Source organism: Diuraphis noxia, unplaced genomic scaffold (genome assembly GCF_037042655.1).
Source record: "Diuraphis noxia isolate RWA-SAM2 unplaced genomic scaffold, SU_Dnox_SAM2 contig0003, whole genome shotgun sequence".
Classification (NCBI taxonomy): domain Eukaryota; kingdom Metazoa; phylum Arthropoda; class Insecta; order Hemiptera; family Aphididae; genus Diuraphis; species Diuraphis noxia.
Window position 1 is genome coordinate 62,104,163 of NW_028301713.1, and position 12,165 is coordinate 62,116,327.

The 12,165-nt window shown below is 28.0% G+C and overlaps 1 protein-coding gene across 1 annotated transcript in view; it reads left to right on the forward strand.

The window, feature by feature from the left end:
• The window catches only part of LOC107163607 (lachesin-like), a 97,053-nt gene that overhangs the window by 33,532 nt on the left and 51,356 nt on the right, over positions 1-12,165 (forward strand). The gene's annotated exons all lie outside the window — the stretch shown is intronic.

Genomic DNA, 12,165 nt, shown 5'->3' on the forward strand with positions numbered 1-12,165 from the left:
AGACTACATAGTTATATTATTTAAAAATAGTTTTGAATTTTAATTTAGATATATCAAAATTATTTAAAAATGTATATATATCTTCTAAACAATTTAAAATTAAAAAGGGGGATTTATATTTGAAAAAATAAGTTTATATTGTCAAGGGATCATCCTTAAATGGTAATAAAAATCAAAAGGATTCAAAAATAGTTTTCAAATGTATTTAATTCAGAATTTGATTTATGTGTATAAATTGGGTGAACTTGCTTATAATACTTTTTTTATACTCCGTATAACAACGCAGTTCAATAAAATATTGTTCAAATTTAGGTATCTATATGGCTCATGACGTAATAATAAATATTTGATGAGGGGCTATTAATTATTTGGTTATGATATTATTTGAAAAAATAGTCCTATACATAAAACGAGCAAAAAATGCTTTCTTAGTTTCATATTTTCATGTGGCAGTGACATACCTATAATACATAATGCATGGTATAACGTTTTATGAGTATTAAAATATGGCTACCTCAACAAAGGGTGACACATAACATAAACTCAATATTTTGATTTGTCAAAATATGCCAACCCACAGCGGTACCTATACAATAAACATATTCGGTAAATTGTTAAAAATATAATATCAACAAATCCGATACGCATAATATAATCCATAAAAGAAAACCCACGGGCCAAAAACATAAAAACAAAATCGCTCTCAGTAACAGTTAGAGACGTTCGACTATGTTGTGACCCTCGCTTTAAGTTACACAGATTTAAAATGTTATTTTTGAAGTAACATTTCGTTTGGTTGTACTATACTTACGTTTCTTTCCTCTCTTCCAACCTCACTATCCCACTTCCTCTTTTTCGCTTTGTAATTATATTTTATACTATATTCGTGAAACTGTTTTGTTCGTCAAGTACGACATTTTTTGAATAAAAGAAACATTTTCTGTAGAAACATTTAACTACAATAACATTTTGTTGAAAAAAAATAAGCAACGTGTCTAAAACTTTTGAAATTAAAGTTATTTTACACGTGGACATAAGGTGGTGTGTTGTAGAAATGATGTTAGGAGCTTATATAGTTTTCTCTAAAATTCAAACCGACAACTGTACCCAACGAAATTAATTCTGACGTGTAAGTGAATCTAACGATACACATACAATCTACCACGTGGAGAGGTGAATTTTACAATATTGATGGCATACAGTAGTTGTTTTCCGATTAAAATAAAGTATGTGGTAATCCTTTTTGTAATCCACGTTCTTAGAGTTTCCATATCGAACAATATTATAAGTAGAGCCATACTTTCAGTACGTTAATAAATCACAATAAGCCAATACTTTTACCCTGTGAATGAACAAATTCGTTTTGCGTGATAACCAGTGGGTTGTGGCTGTGTTCAATGACAAACGAAATCAGATTCCACTTCATTTATGTTTAACGCATAATAGAGTATTGTACCGTTCACTAATTTAACAACGTAAGTACTATTGTGACTACAATATAGGTACGCACAAATACTTAACTTTTAGCAGTTAAACGAAATAACATTGTTCCTTTATTCACAGTTTTCGTGTTTTATATTAATTTAAAATGAGTAAAATTAAATTTCTCTCTTTGATAAATATAATAGTGCATGTTCGCAAATTTGCGAATATTTTATTTAATACGCATAAGAATTGTAACGAAATAAAGATACTGGTTTTTTATTCATGTCATTTTTTTGGAGCATGTTATAACTGCTTTGGGATGGTTTTGGGATAAAATTCCAAGGGAAAAATTACCTAGTTGGAAACTACCAGAAAAAAATATCCGAGGAAAAAATAACAAGTGATGAAAAAAATCATCCTAAAAAAAAATATTTGTTTGGTCAATTTGAATTTAAAAAGGTATTTTCTGCATATTATAAGCTACAGTAATTTTTACAAGATAGTATTTATAACATTTATACGTAATAGTTACTATTAATTATATCAAATATGTATAAGACATGCATTATATTCATTTTATTCATTTTATTCATTTATTTTAATTATTTTCTAAAAATCTAAATCAAACTATAAATACGTATGTAACATCAATAAAACTAATATTGATATTATAGTTATTAACTATATTAGCACATACGCACTATATGGTTTTCATTATTAGTTATTAACAATTTCTATACTAAGTATTATTGTTTGGTTTTATGATTTATTTGGATCAGTGACAGAATTGTATTGTAGTTTTAAATACAATATATTTGACTTACTACATACCATTAACAATCTGATAACCCCACGTCATAGTTTTGCACTGTTTTTGTTTCGCTAAATGATTACAATTAAACGAAGTATATACGTTTCAGTGTGTATTGGATTTACTAACATTTTTGTCGTCTGACTTTTATGTTTTTCCATTTAGTCAGCGTAAAATAAAATCGATTTTTTATTTTTTGGATAGTTATACAAGTAAGAAATGAATGAGAGTCAGCCCGTTTAGATAATAAAAATTTCCAAACCTTTGTGTTTTTATTCTTTATTCAAATTTCATTATTTTACGCTTTACACTTTGTTTCAAATTGAGAAATAACCACTTATAGGTAGATACATGATACATCACAATATTTTTTTTCTTGATTTCGAAATTATAAATTTCTGCTTCGATAACTAAGGTCATTAACTTTATATTTATACCTATATTTACATTTTAATAATAACTTCTTCAAATAAAATTGAGAGAAGAATAGAAATTAAAATTACATTAACAAATATAAATACAGTTTTAAAATAAATGTTAGTTATTTATATGTTATATCTATATTGCAATTGTTGTTTTTATTTTATATTAGGTTTAATATTTTTTATTGATTTAAATAATTCTACTTTTTTTTAATTTCGTCATCAGGATTTTGACCTAGACTTTTTCCAATAAGATGACTTGAGTTGAATTCCTCTCTTTGTTTTTCGTAATGTGTGTATTTCTCGAAGATAAATTTGACGGTGAGCATGGTGCACACTGAACACATGTTTGGCACATTGGTCAGTCACCTTTTGCCATTAAATATTATGGATAAATACCAGACGACATATTATTAAAAAAACAGGTGATTGCCAATTTATGATATTATAAATTGTCTTACCTGCTAGAAAAAAGCATTACAAATAATGTTTTTAGTTATTGGAAATTGAGACTTTATTAAACTGAACAAGTTGTTCTAATTTACATAAATTTCAAATCAAAAGGCAGAGGATAAAATGATCCGTGATTGACCGAGGGTTAGTGAAACCTACAATAAATAAATTATTTTTATAATTATTTATAATTTCCATATTGTAATTTACCTTTTGAAGTGATTAAAATACCTGGACATTTTTTAGATAGGTAATTATCGAGAATAATTCCAGTGGATGCTTGTTGGCAGATAATGTTTAACGGTGTAAGCAAAACCATTAAAAATTATATTTTCCTCCAATTTCAAAACTAATACTTCTTCTATTTCGATGCAAATAACTGCGAGAGTGGACCATGACTAGATTTCTAATGTGTTATCGGCTTCGGCATTATCGCAATATTAATTTTATAAATTATGTTTGGGTATTTCATATTTTATCTTATAATACAGATTAATTGTGATCTATCTAAGAAATATTATATTATATTTGTACTTTGAAAAGAAAAAGAATCTAGACTACATTCCTTTGCACATATTGATCCCAATTATTTCATAGTTAAATTCAATAAATGAAAATCTTCGGATAAGAATAATAGATTGGAAAAAAGCTCATCTCATGTGTGTAGAGAAGCATTTTAATATTTAAACAAAAATTGTCGTTACTTACAATTTAAAGTAACCTAGTATAAGACTATTCATAAATTCTAATTGACCAAATATATTATTATATTATTCATATCCGATATCTGCATTATGTAATCATCGTATTATCATTCGAACTTCAAAGATAACCTATATAGGTTGAGTTTGAGTTTTCATGTAGGTGCCTATTTTATTTTTGTAATAATATTAGTCTTTATGAAAAAATGAAACTATAATGTTTTACAAATTTAAAACAATAACATTCTTATACCGTTTTAAATAAAGGTAACAACAATATTTTTATTGGCCGTTAGCAGTTGTGTATCTCTCACTGTGTAGGTCGTGTAGTTCAGCTTTTACACATGCAAACTCTCATAATCATTACGAGTCTGTGTAAGATTCCATGCGTAAAAAAATGATTTATTATACGTAAACCCAACACAAATATTAGGATTTTCTCCCGTGAGATTCGTAGTGTTTGCACGTATAACGAGTTGATCTGAACCAATTTTCCCGGCACGAGTTCTTTGCACAATTGTGCAGCTTTATCGGTTTATCGGACAACTTCTTCGTGTACGTATAAGCCCGTAGGGATCAATAATTTAAAAATTATATTTTATAAAAATTCCAATCAAGTGATGTTGATTTTTTTTTTATATATACATTTTTAAGTTAATAAGCTAATAAGTTAATTCACTACTTTTGGCGAGCACATTATACGATTTCGCAGTTATCGCGTCATATTGTGTAATATTAATTACTTAATACTTTTAACCATTTGTAAGTTAACCACAATATATTTACATTGTCCTGACCATATAGCTAATTGCTTCAATGCTCTCTTATGTATGGTAACAATATGGGATCCCCTGATCCGTGAAAATTTATATTACAATGATATTAAGTATAATATAACATTGACTGCTTCAACAGTAAACGGTTTAAGTTAAGATATTCTGATACAAATTCATAGTCAATAATTTCACATTTACCTACCTACCTATATTATATATATATATATATATATAATACGTAGCACAAAAGGTCATTTAATAAAACGTATAGTGACTAGAACCGCAATACCATGTTCAGTTAAGAACATTTAGTGCCTCGTGATTTAAAATAAAATGCAAATACTCACTATTTCAATATACTATACAGGGTGTCCCACAGAGATCTGACATTCTGACAAATGAAATAACTTTTTTTCTAATCAATATTTTTTTTAAATTTATTTTAAATATAATCCATAGACACTTGCGCTACATTTTTTATTTTTTTATTTTTAATACTGAAAATAAAAAACTTAAAAATTGATAATTTTGTTTTTCGAAATATTCAATATAGCCAATTTGTAAATTTGATTTTCAGAAAAATGTATATGGTAAAAATACTTATTTAAGTCAAAAGGCTGATTTTTTACAATTTTTTTAAATATCAAAAATAAACGACTCAAATTTACAATTACTTAAGAAGAATAAAATCAAAATCAAACGAATCAAACTTCTTCACAAGTTAAATTTAACTCTTTATATGTATAAGGTATTCTTAAAATCCCATGTATTGAATAAAAACGAACTCTTTAGATAAGAAAAAGACGTATCCTTAAATGTGTTTTTTTTTTTCATGTAAATGGCACCCAAACTCATATTATGTTTTCGTTGTGACACTGTAAAAAGTCAACCAACATTTTACACTTAGTTCAAAACGAAAATTTTGTCAGCTATGTTCCATTAGTATTTATCTCACACAATATAATAAAGACTTCGATAATACACATAAACTAATTAAAAAGTTTTATTTTAACTTTTTATTTAACTAATTAGTTAGTTTTCTAATAATTATATAGTTTAAATCACTAAATATAAATAAATATTATTTTTGTAGCTATATTATGTCTATACCTATTATAATTATTATTCAGTTATATTAAAAAATAATACGTTTATAGTATGTTCATGGGTATGTATAGAATATTTGGTATGTAGATATATGGTTAAATAATATTTACATAACACAGTGACAGTGTATCATTAGTTTTCAACCGACCCATGTGCAACATAGCAACATAACTTTTAACAGAAATGACTTTGATTGTGACCTATTAGCCAAAAACTTAAAGATATGAACATTATCTGAGAGTGTATATCAGTTTTTATATTAATTAATATACAAATCCACTTTAACTTCAGACTCTGAGATTGTGTGTAAAATAAATACAACAATAAATTCCATTTTATTGTCACTATAAAATTTCCTAATATAGTGCTGCGTAGTTTTTAACAAAATTCAACTAAACCATTGATTTCTATCTTCTTAACTTTAGAGATTTAAGTGTTTAGAAATTGCAATAATTTAACGAATAAAACTGTTTACATATTTCCCATAACAGGTAAGTACGAATAACTGCACGATTTTTCATTTCTTTTGTATACCGTTATTATTATTGATATTATTTTTTTGTTTTTTTTACTTATACATGTTAAAAGTTTATATAAGTTTATATTAAATGAAAAACAAACAATTCTATATAGTAGAAAAATAAACAATGTATGCCTGCCGGTGGAAAAAAATACATATCCAACCCTCTTCACCTTCACAATAACGGCGGCGTAAAATTATCTTGGACCCCCGCATCGAAACCACGTATATAATATTTTAATATTATACTACTGTTGTCTGTTTCCTTTTATAGTCGCCATGGTCACACTTTTCACCCATACACACACGCGTTTTTGCGACGAATCGTTGATCATAATATAATCATATAGGTAGGTCTTTTTGTTTTTTACGATACCAACTATACCATTAAGATAAATTTCGGTGCGCAATCACACACGTCTTCATAATATTATGCTTTACACTGATCACAATTGAAAACACACCAACTCATACACATACGTTTAAATAATACACACTATTTTTATTAGACGAGTACCTATATCAAGCAGAGAACTTAGTAAGCTATTCAGCGATACCTATTATGTGGCCACACTTATTAACAGCCAGGGATTCAATTGAGCCGGAAATATATGTACGGTGGGGGGGGGGGGGGGGGGTAGCTTTTACACACTTTCACGAAATGGAAACGCCTAATAAAAGTCGACCAAGGAGGAGGCCTGCAAGACAACGATGAAAAGATCGAGTTAAAGAATATCTAAGGCTACTGGGAGTTCTGAATGGATAAGGTGTGATGATTTATAGAGGTAAATTGTGTAAGCAGCAATGGGCCTAAATTATCTCAAATAAGACAAAAAAAAAACATATTTTTCTTATAGTAGCCATGGACTTGTATCTTTTCGCAGTACCCATTCCATATATTATATAAAACATTATGGTTCACCTGTTACCATAGTAAAATGATACTGTTAAAATTAATTGGTATATATCAATCTGGTCAAAATAATAATTATATTATCATAATAACTGCAATATACAATGATGATTAGATGTCATTATAGGATAATATATTTCTGAAGTTTGTACTTGAGATAAGAAGTCAATTTTATGTTAAAAACATAAAAATGTCTAGTGTATAATGACTTCCGGTGCAAATTAATAGTTACGAAATTCGCCGTATCAAACCATAGGATAAACGAATGTCAAACATATAGGTCTATATGTATGATAATGTTATACCAACATATTATATCATAGTATTACACAGGCGTCGTACTGTTATAAGAAACACCTGTAACCTCGGTAATGGGGGTTGGGAGTGACATAATTAGTAGGTACACGTCTTTATTATTATTGTAGGCCAATGCCATAGGTCAAAGTTGTATAATCGCGGGTGCGTGCGCGTGTAAATGTGCAAGAAGACTTTTATTGACAATGTTCGGTGTGATATGTGAGTGCGAGAATGTTGTGACTATTATGTGGGTAGGAAGAAATTTTACTTCGAGGCGAGTAAAAGAAGTGAGAAAAGTTAGAAACGATAGACATGTTTTTATTTAGACAAGGGTACGGAAAAAAAAACGGAGAAAATTAGGTCATCTGAAAAAGTGTTTTTGACCCACGCACCGCCGCAAGTACGTTATTTGTACAAAACAGTCGGGTAAAAGTTACGCAACTAATGGACCCCACGAGAAACTGTTAAAGCCGGCCGCGTACACGGTCGGGACCATATTATAATTAAGACGTTAAAATGCGCGCCAAAACTTTATCATTTCCGCTTTTTTTATTATTGTAATGTTTTTTCAACCCATTAGAATTTGTGTGGAATTACATGCCCGGCCGTTTCATAATAATATTTTTTTTTCGATAGTGTATTGCAAGTTAATTTCTGATGGCCTTTTGAACATCCACCACGGCGATGTTTTATCCATAAAAATATTAAAATAGTTCCAGTAGAACGCTTCTCGATATTTTTATTCTACAAGGAAAATATATAAATCTAAAAAAAGTATTTTAGTAACTGAAACGACTGCGAAAACTTGACCAAAAAACAAAAAAAAGCGGGTAAGTGAATGTCGCTCTGCTGTACATTAGGTGGTGGGGGTGGACCTCTGACTAGGGTAGGTTAGATTTGAATGCAATGATAGGTATCATTGTATACGAAAAACTATTCTGAAAAGAGATGATTTGTCAGTCTAGGATATATTATGTTTAAATATTGTCATATATTCTATTTTGAGACAAATATTAAATTTTTCAATTGAGACAAATTTTTCATAAGGCATGGTTAATCAATTTTTCCAAAAACATTGCATGTAGTTATCATAATTCATAATACCTCAAATTATCATAGATAAACATATACCTGATTTCATAAAAATTTAAAATTCAAACGCACTTAAAATTTTTCCTATAATGATGCTTCGAGTTTTCTCTATAGCTACTACATGTGTGTTTTTTAATTTTTTAATTTTTTTTTGTGTCTGTCATCACGTTTTAGGACAGTAAAAGTCCTTCGATTTTCGACTTCAGACCTCGTTCGATCGGAAAGTGAATCTAGTCGGTACTTTGGGTGGTCAAAAGCAGGTTAAATTCTTAATACTTTTCTAAATAATCGGGATAAACAAACTAAAAATTAAGGGAAAACGGGAAATTGCACGCACAATCAGTTTTCGACAAAATCGATTTTGGTTTTTGATGTAACTAAACAAATGATCATAGATACATGAAATTTTCACTGAATGTTTAAATAACTATATTCTATCTACCATGTATTCTTCGAAAAATTTCTACTTAAGTTGAACTATTCATAGGCATTTGAAATTTTCGATAATTATTAGTTTTTTTTAAATTAATATCGATAAAAATTTATTTGTTAGGCAGAAAGGCTTGAAAATTTAATACAAGGCTCTTAACATATTTTTATAAAAGTTTTTATTTTTAATTCTAAGATTTGAAAATTTAATAGAAGGTTCCTAACATATTTTTACAATAGCAGTTGCAAAATAAAAGGAATTCATAGTCACAATTTTTTTTTATAAGCATTCAAAGTTTGAATTTTTACAACATATTATGTAAAAATCACGAAAATTCGTAAATTATTTTATGCTAGAAATTCATAAAAAATTTTCCTTTTATATCTAAGATTTCAAAATTCAATACAAGGCTCATAATATATTTTTACAATAGCAATTGAAAAATAAAATAAATATATAGTCACAATTTTTATTTATAAACATTTAAAGTTCAAATTTTGACTAAATACGTAAAAATTACGGCAATGTTCAAATTATCTTAGATAGAAATTCATAAAAGTTTTTCTTTTTAATTCTAAGATTTGAAAATTTAATACAAGGCTCCTAACATATTTTAACAATAGCAGTTGAAAAAAAAAACAAATTCATAGTCACAATTTTTTTTTTTACAAGGATTCAAAGTTTGAATTTTGACAACATACGTAAAAATCACGAAAATTCATAAATTATTTTATGCTAGAATTTCATAAAAAATTTTTATTTGAAATCTAAGATTTGAAAATTTTTCATAATAATCTATAATATATCCTAGACCGATAAACCGTCTTCGCTCAGAATCGTTTTTCGTATACAATGATATAATATCATTGGATTCAAATTTAATTCCATCCATTTTTTTGTTTTTCTCGATTTTTTTGAAAACTGTTAGAAAATGTTTACTTTAGACCTCTATAATGCACCAAGAATATTAATTTTTACATCGGAAACCACCCCCAAAGTTAAAAAAAAAAACACACATCATTGTAAAATCAATATATTTATCACTTCGTTTAGAATCTAAAAAGGTTCTAAATTGAATTCGTTGGTATACCTTATTCAAACATTTTGTTAAAAAAAAGTCATGTTTTAAAATATGCTAAAATTAACGAACTTCCCTACAAATTTACAGCCCAATACATTATTTATTCCAATTTTTAATTTATATTATTATTTTATTACTGATATACTGTCATGGTTGTAAGTAGGAGTATCAATAAGTGAAGTGTACGAGGATCAAAACCTTCACGGCTTTACTTAATCTAAAATGTCTTGGATGGTTCAGCCCCCTTATATTTTTGAACGATTTGTGCCTATTGTTGATATTATTAAGACGTGGTATGGTGATTTGGCACAACTATTTTAGTGATTGACTACATATCGACTGCAAGACGACACAAAAACTTCAATGCGGTGTTTTCTCCTCAACTGCAAAATATAATTGTAATCAAATACACTTACATACGTTTATTTGATTTATTATAATAAATATTTATTCGTTGTTTGGTATAATGTATACATTATATTATTACGGTAGGTACTTAATCAAAACGTATAACACGAGTATACTATTTTTGCGACGACATTACTGTTTTGTTTATTTTGCAAGTCATCCTCTTTCACGTGTACGTGTTATACATTTATCAAAGATCGTAAAAACAATATGAGAGTTCGTCATTTGATGATTTTATTTTATGTTTGTAAACGTATAGTATTATTAAAATCTAATTTCAGATAATATACAAAATAACTCACTGCACGTGGAAATATCATAAAAAAAACTAAACTAATTATATTATAAAACGTATCATATAATATCTATGTAGGTACATATTAATTATTGTTAGTATAACAACCTTTATTATGTGGTAGGTCGAATAACATTTACATTCGTTTATAACTCGTAAAATTAGTTCACTAGGTAGAAGGCTATGATGTTTGCTTGAAAAGCTTGCTGAAAAGCAGCGACAGAAACTCGTATGTATTCAATTAATTTTTAATTCTAAACATACCATTTATATACTGTAATATGGACTATCTAAAAGAATTTTCTTTGCACATCTTCAAGACTCGAAAATCACACATGATAAAAATACATAATGTCATTTAATGCAGTATTCAAAACGTGGCATAACAATTACGAATTATCCAATCATTCTCCCTGCCTACGTGTATTCCATCCACACGATCGATCTTCAAAGTAGTCAATCAGATCGTTGCAACAATATTTCATTTAAAATAGTGATATTATAAAAAAATCTTTACATTGTTTGGGTCAATGAGCATAAATTCGTACAAATTTTTAATTTTTAAATTAGTATATTAATAAATTGAAAAATAAGGTGAGTAAATATTTTCACATTTTGAATCGACAACTTATTTTTTTTATAAATTATAAACCCCTTTCTATTTTGAGAGACATGATCATAACTCATTTTTAAAGGTTTTTTCTCGTTATAAATTGATGATCTCTTACTGTATATTGCATTGAACTCAATCTTGGTTTCGTCGAATACAATGTTACTAATATTAAAAAAGTGAGAATAAAAATAATAATCTAGGGGCAGCTAAACAGCCTAATTTTTTTATTCAGTTTACTGCTTACAATATAATAATATAATTCAATATCTGACTTTAGAAAAAATAGATAAATCAAATTTTTCAAATAAAATAGTTATTGACTATCGCTCTACTTTTTTTTTGTTTTGAAAATTAAATTGAAAGTGTTATAACTTCTCATATTAATATCTTATAAAATAAATCCATTGATATATTTATATAGTTACACTCAAGTTACAGTATAATATTATGATATTATTTTTGACAAAATCACGAAACTCGAGTCACCTGTGGCAGTTGCTCAACCACGGCGTCACGAACCAATCATGAGGATTTTCAATTGCCTTCATAGAAATGAAGCGCTATTCGAAACCACAATATAGGATTAAGAATAATGTGTAATAACTATAACAATACTGTAATAATCATTAGAACGCGTGTTTTCGTTTCGGACACCAGTTAAGGAAACGAAATAACGAAGCCCCCTTAGGACCGTTAACGCCTGGGCTAACCCATCTCCCGGTTTCACGAGTGTATACCAAGCACGTGGTACACGTCACACGTATATAGTTCCAGCCACTATCAATACACGTTACCCATTACATATACACTCGGTATGGGTA